Source organism: Octopus bimaculoides, chromosome 18 (assembly GCF_001194135.2).
Source record: "Octopus bimaculoides isolate UCB-OBI-ISO-001 chromosome 18, ASM119413v2, whole genome shotgun sequence".
Classification (NCBI taxonomy): Eukaryota; Metazoa; Mollusca; class Cephalopoda; order Octopoda; family Octopodidae; genus Octopus; species Octopus bimaculoides.
The window spans coordinates 3,421,861-3,429,360 of NC_068998.1; the positions used below are offsets into that span (position 1 = coordinate 3,421,861).

Below are 7,500 nucleotides of genomic sequence, written 5' to 3' on the forward strand. Positions count from 1 at the left end.
ATCCCATGATGTCTCTAGCTGGCTAGTGAGATTTATTGAAATATTCTACTTATTATTGTTATTATTTGCAGGAAATTGCATTTATATTGCGGAGGGAAAAAAATATCCCAAACAACTTATGAATTTATATTTACAGGGTAAGTAAAATAACTTTACAATATTTTATTTCTTTGGAAATGGCCAACCCCCCCCCCCAAAAAAGAAATTTTTAATGGCGGACGGTAATATGGTAAAAGGCTCATTTCCTTTTTTGACTTTTTTGTTTTGTATGTCGCAGTCTTTGTTGTCGGACCGACAATTTGTTTAAAATATATTTATTTTACTTGGGATTGATTCGTGTTGTTAATATTTTTCAATTTCTGATTAAAACTAATCTAGTTCTAGCGTATGTCCAGAAAAACTGCTGCTGCTGCTAATATCTGACCATTTTTTAAATGGAGGAAACAAAAAACTGAATGATGTGAAATGCTTTCAAACTGTTTAGTTTCTGCTCATAAATAACCCCTGGTCAAAGCACGAAAACCACTACTTCACCATTTGCCTTTGTAAATAAATATGAGCTTGTCAGATTGACATGAATCTGGGCAAAGTGCTGGCATTCATGTCCTTGGAGGCCCCATATGTTATGGAAAAGAAAATGGTTGATTTTTTTTTTTTTTTAATTTCCCTTTTTTTCAAACATTCCAATCTTTTTCATACAACAGGAATTACAATTCTGAAAAAGACTTTCGCCAAAGTTTTAATAATCTTACTCTTATTCTTGTCATCTCCTGCTTTAATACCACTTTTTCTTTCCCATGAAGTATGGGACTTCAAAGACAGCGTAAATCCAAAACTTCGCCGCTATGGCGATGGCCGTCGTTTTAGAGATACTAATTTCGAAGTCCTCGTTAAGTAAATAAATGAATTCCTCTTCGTGTTGAAGTTGCCCTCAAGGCAGTGCATCAGCACGACCGCCACATTCCTGTGACCGAAATCAATAGAACAAAATAGATGAACCTTAAATCACCGTTTTAGTCTTGACCATCAAGTCTATTAGACATAACTGGTTGTAAATTAGTGGGAGATTTGGTCGTTGTTTCTAGCATATAAAGTGACAACATAGAAGCGGGTTTAACTTTTGTTTGTAACTCTATAAAAGACATATTTTTAAATGACATTGGACAGGAATGTTTTCGAAAGTCTAGATTACGTACTATTGAGATTTCAGACATAGAAATACGGGAAAAAAGAAAGAATAAAAAGTGCTTAAGGAAATTGGTGGTAACAAAGTTGGAAGTTGTGAGAGCGAATTATCTGAAATGCCTTGACAATTTTTTTTTTTGCATCACCTAAACCTTCAGAACAGTACAGAGGTTTATCTTTGGCTGCGTATTTCTCTTGCAGCTGTCTTACCAGAAATATAGCATCAGTGGTGCTTCTCCCTGGCACAAACCCAAACTCCATCTTGTCTTAAACTAATTTTCTCCCTAATTAGTAGTCTTTCTATTTACCTGTTTGGGTGTCTGTCTTTTTACATGTCGGTCTATTTGCCTACCTGTCTTTCTGTTAACCTGTTTGTCTGTTTACATGTCTACCTGTCTTTCTAACTATTTACCTGTTTGGCTGTCTCCATATTTCCCCCACTTCCAAGTAACATTCTCTTTCATTTCCATCACTCTCCTGTTAGGGTTTATGCTGGACAAACCAAACTGCATCACCACCACCACCTCCTCCTCCTCCTCTTATCTCTCCACCTCAATCAAGAACAATGTGTAAAGTCTATGGGCAGTGTTCCTCCTTTGTCATTCTGAACTAACAAAGAGTAAAAAAAAAAAGAGAAAAGAAAATTATATTCTATTCATTCAGCTTTCCATTTCAGATTTTTGTTGGTAGCTTTATTTATTTGACAGCATCTTTTTACACATGCTAGTTTGAATGTCAACATTCGAAGAAACACTCACCAGTTGTAATTCAATTAAATTTTCTTCCTCTCCTTCTTATATTACTTGTATGTGTGTGTGTGTAAGAGAGAGAGAAAGAGAGAAGGAAGAGGTATGTTCGTGACAATCAACCCGCCTTTATATGGCCAATGAACAAAATGCTTGCTCTAAAATTTTAGTCTTTCCTTGAAGTGGTATTTCATATTTTTTAAACTTTTTTATATATATTTATATATATATGTGTGTGTGTGTGTATGTTTGTGTGTGTGTGTGTGTGTATGTTTGTGTGTGCATGTGTAAGTGTATGTAATGTGTGTACATATATTGTATATATGTGTGTATATATCTTTAGAGATTCTTGTGAAGTAACTCTCGAATGAAAATATAAATTAAATTCATCTGCTCTAGGTGTTGCATAACCCAAGAAAATTAATTTAAAATTTGTCCATCCATCCTTTTCAAATGTTAGACAGGACTTGTCGGCAGTTTTATCATCTTTTATTGATTAACTGAATAACACACATCTATAAAAGGAGCTTAATACATTTAAATGGTTTTAAATACTGAAAAGACGAGTCCATGCAGTGCGCTACTAAACGTCTATTACGCTACTGAAATTTCTTTTGTTCTGAGTTCAAATCTTCTTGTGGTCAGCTTTTGATTCTTTGTCACTCTGGTATCAATCAAATGATATTCTTTCATTCTATTATTTGTTTCGATCATTAGACTGTGGCCATGCTGGGGCACCACCTTCAAGAATTTTTAGTCAAGCGAATTGACCCCAGTACATGATTTCTTTTTTTTTTTAAAGCCTGCTCTCTCTCTCTGGCTGGGTAACCATATATCTCCTCTACAGCAAGACACCTATCTGTTAACTGTTCGTGGGTGTTGTTCACTTACTTCTTCCTGCTGCCCAAGAAACACATTTCTATTCCTCAACTCAACCAGTCATCACCACAGACCAAAACCCCTTCAGACTGCAGCAAAACTGTTTTTATAGCCTTTTTTTTTTTTTTTTTTTTTGTCACTCACTCCAAATTCTGCTAAGATCAACTTGGCCCTTCTGCCCCTTGAGCTCAATGAAATGAAGTACAAGTCACAACTAACAGCTCCCTTGAAAATTCTGGCCCTATTCTGAGTCAGAGAGCAAAAGAAGAATCAATCAGTCATTGATCAAAACAAAAACCCTACAAATTTTCTAGCTTTGCCTACATTATGTCCCCTTCTCCTAAAGCCTTTCACTTTTCTTTTTTTATTCAGAAGGAAATCTTTCCCATAAACTTTAACAACTACTTGGTCCTGTGTCTTCTCTCTCTCTCTTCTTTATCTCTCTCTCTCTCTTTCTCCCTCAGCTTGTCTTTCTCTCTCTCCTCTCTGACTCTGACTCTCTAAGATAACAGAAGATTAAATTTCGGGTTTCTGTTTTAAAAATAAAGTTCAGTTTTTTTGCTTCAAATAAAAAGTACATCGTGTTTGCAATCATTTGTTTTTGCTTTTATTTTTTTTTTTTCCTTCAGTTTATAATATTTTGTAGAAATATTTAATCATCTTTATATTTCTACCTGTGCTACTGCAGGAGAAATTTTCAAGAATACTCCTCCATTCAGATAATTATCTTTAAGTCTTTCCTTATTATTTATATATTTTAGATTGGAAATCTCAAATAACAAAGTCTTACTATTTTTCTAGTCTGTCATATAAGTAATTTGTTGAAGAAATAGATTTTTATCGTTGTTTGCTTTCTTTCAAGACAGTATAAATAGTTCTAATTATTATTATTATTATTATTGAGTGAGAGAGCAGTGCATGCCATCAAAATGGCACTGGGGTACAAATATACAAAGCCCAATATATCCAGCATGACTACCCCTGTGACAAGGGTACCCCAGGCACATGCATCATAACCATATGTGTGTAGCATGATGATCTCGTATCAAGATAAACAGTGCATGACCTTGCAGGTGAGGCTCTGGTAGAGTTTTCTTCAGGTTGAGTGGCCCATCCCTGAATAAAGTGTGATGAACAAAACATTCATGTTTTCAGGGGTGAATTATTCAAACTCCCAAAGAATTCCTCTCAACACATGGCTATGATGCTTCCCCCACTACTTCTGCTCATGATCAGAGATGCACATATTGTCAGCCACCAAGGAACATACTCAACTGGTTACAGTCAAACAACTGACAAGCAAATCTTTGGTATCAACAAAAGTACCAGTTAAGTACAGAGGCTAATGTAATCAACTCCCCATCCCCTAAAATTACTGGCCTTGTGCCAGAAATTTGAAATGGCTATTATTTATTATTTGGACTCAGTCATGGTTTTCTCTATACCACGTTTTCAGGTTCAGTCCTGCTGTGCAGCACCTTGTGCATGTCTTCTTCTATAGCCTTGGGCTAACCAAACGCTCACAAGTGGATTTGGTTGATGGAAACTGAAAGAATCTCTATATGTATGTGTGAGTAGAGCGAGTTGGCATCGCAGGATTGTCATGTGCCTCACTTACATAAGCCTTGTCCTTTGGTTCCAATCTTCTGTGAAAACCTGTCCGGTCACCAGGGAAACGGTACTTTACTCAGAAACAGGTGAGGTTTGGTGACAGGAAGAACATTTAGCTGTAGAAATTCCAAGGTTAACTTCGCCTTTCATCATTTTGGGATTGATAAAATAAAGTACCAGCCAAGTACCGAGTGCAATATGATTGAATTATCTTTCATCTCAAAATTGCTGGCTCTGTGCCAAAATTATTAACGTAATTAGTTAATGGAAACAGATAAGAGCTTGAAAACTGATCCTCGTGGATTCTAACAGAAATGACACTGTCAGGCTGTCATGTATAATAGCTGTCAGGGAAGAGAAGAAATATTTAGAGGTGCTTACTGCATGGAAACTTAATAGTAGAATGGATGCTAGCATGATTGATGTAGGAAGCAGAACGTTTAATTATGAATTAAATTAAATATGGAATGCACTGTGGAATGTATCTGGTGTTTAAGTTGTGCAGTGACAACTTGAACTATGTTTCTGTCTTATATAACCTCATCAGCAAAGCAGAGTCTAACTAAATTGCTAGATTTTGGAACAATTAGACATATAGATGGGAGTGTGGAAAGGTTTTGAGTGAACATCTAGTGATCTAATAACTTTAAAGAATGACCAAAGGTAAATTACCTAGGGATGCCATCTGTTTGAAAATGTAATAGTAAAATGAGCATGCGCATACTTGATGTAATGAAACAGCAGAATGATGTTAATGAAAATGTTTTGAACCTGCTGTTTTGGTGGGGAGGAGGTTTGTCAATCTTATCAGCCATTTATATAACTGGTACTTTTTTTTATCAACCCCATAAGGATTAAAAGTGAAGCTGACCATGGGAGAATTTGGAGTGGTTGGCGTTAGGAAGGGCATCCAGCTGTAAAGACTCTGCCAAAATGGATGGTGGATCTTGGTGCAGTCCTCTGGCTTATTAGCTCCTGTCAAACCATCCAGCCAATGCAAGCATGGTTGATGATGATGATGAGCTGTTTGATGCCTTTGTTAGCAGAAGCCATGCAGTACGTTTATTTGTAAAAACCTGTAGAGTACCATTAATTAAAGGAATAAATTCATTGACATTCTTTGGAGACTGATTATTCCTCATTAGCACTGGCATGTCACCAAAGGTTACGGCCTTGAATTTTCCTCTGCTGCAATCCATTGCAATAATGTTTGTTAATTACTTTTCAAGTTTTCCATTAATTACGGTGTATGGATTGGGAGCTTCTGTTTATTTTTGTTTTATAAAATACATACGAGCCGAGGAAATGGGGAAAGTATCGGTTCGAGTGAGAGGGATCGACTGTCTCCATGGAACAACTGAATGAATGGATGGATGGATCGACAGAGAGATGGCTTTAATGACAACCTTGAGTAAATAATCAGGAAATAAAGAGGAAGCTTGTTTGTACACATCGTTTAATAAATTTACATAAATCTTTAAATGTGTTGTAAATTCTGAAATGTAATTTAATCTTCAACGTAGGAATGGGGCTGCAATGGCGCGAGGGGCGTAGGGGGTGGCATCAGCAGATTCTATCTCTGTTGTTCACGTTTACACGGCATTAGTTGCGTGTTTTTTGTGTAGGTGGAGGGCTGGCCTAGCATTTCTAAAAGTGTATCCTTTTTTTCATGTCAGTGTGGGGGGAGACAATTAGTGGGTTGTTTTTAGCTCAATGTCAGCTCTGAGCTGCTAGATCTACACTCAGACATTCCAGCTATGACCATCACTACATTATTTAATGGTATCATTACCTTGTTTAATTAAGACAATGAGTAGTGGAAAATATTGGGCTGTTATTTCTTGCAGGTTACCCATAACTTTGTTATTGTTTAGCTCCAGTTCAGCCCTGATCATCTGAGACATTCTAGCTGTGACCATCCCTTTTTACTCACAGTTTAACAGGCTACATTATCCAATATGTCCTAGGGTGTGATTTGAGGGTGGTTTGCCTGCTATTTCTAGCAGGGTGGGCAACCACTTAAGGGTTCCCTCCTTCCCTTGCTGGCTTATAATTAATTGAGTAGACCTCTGTATTTATTTTACTATGCTGGGGAAAGATAAACAGCAAAGTGTACCTCGGCAGGATTTGAACTTGAATTGCAACCAAATACAAGATATTCAGAATTATTACTTCCCCCACCACAAGAGCTAAAACAATGGTTCCTTTTAAAAGGATTTTTGGTAAGCTTTTGTCTGTGTGTATGTGGTTTACCAGTTAGGGGTGAAGGAGGAGGATTAGTCATGTGGCCCCATCATAATATATATATACATACATACACATCTATCTATCTATCTATATATATATATATATATATATATATATATAAAGACATACATAAATAATGCATACATATAATATTTATAAGCAAAGGTTGACAGTTAATTCAAACTTTTGCTAAGTTAGCCGGCATTGTTAAAGTATAATGTTGCTCTACTGTAAAGATACTGAGTGGTCATTCGCTTACATATGTGTGAGTGTATATGTATAGAAGTCTCTGTGTGTATATCATAATGTACGCATATATATATATATATATATATGTATTTATTCTGAGTGCAGTGGTGGTTCTGTTTCAGTCTCAAACTGACCTTTTGAAAGATTTAGTGAGGATGTGTTTGCGATGAACAATTTTAATTTGTATAATCCATTTTGAAACCCCATCTAATTCGTTGTGTTCTACATCTATAAAAATTTACTTTGTCTTTCTTCATTTCGAATTTCAATAATAATAATAATAATTTCAAATGTTGGCACAAGGCCAGCAAGTTTGGGTGGGGGCAGGGTAAGTGTATGTGTATGTCCATCCCAGTGTTCAACGGGTACGTAATTTATCGAACCCCACCCCGCAAAAAAAGGATAATAATAATAGCCCTATCACAAACAAGTTAATTCAATTGCCAAGATAATATTAATATAGGTGCTCCAGCATGACCACAGCCACTTGGCTGAAACCCATAAATAAATAAATATATATAATCACATCCACCTCATCTCACAACAACAAGACTTAATTCTAACAAAAGAAATAATTATCTAT

At 36.1% G+C, this 7,500-nt stretch overlaps 1 protein-coding gene across 1 annotated transcript in view; it reads left to right on the forward strand.

The window, feature by feature from the left end:
• The window catches only part of LOC106872835 (homeobox protein 13), a 62,202-nt gene that overhangs the window by 3,600 nt on the left and 51,102 nt on the right, over nucleotides 1–7,500 (forward strand). The window contains exon 2 of the mRNA XM_052974333.1: nucleotides 72–137. The gene's annotated coding sequence lies outside the window, so the exon portion shown is untranslated. The remainder of the gene's footprint in view (nucleotides 1–71; nucleotides 138–7,500) is intronic.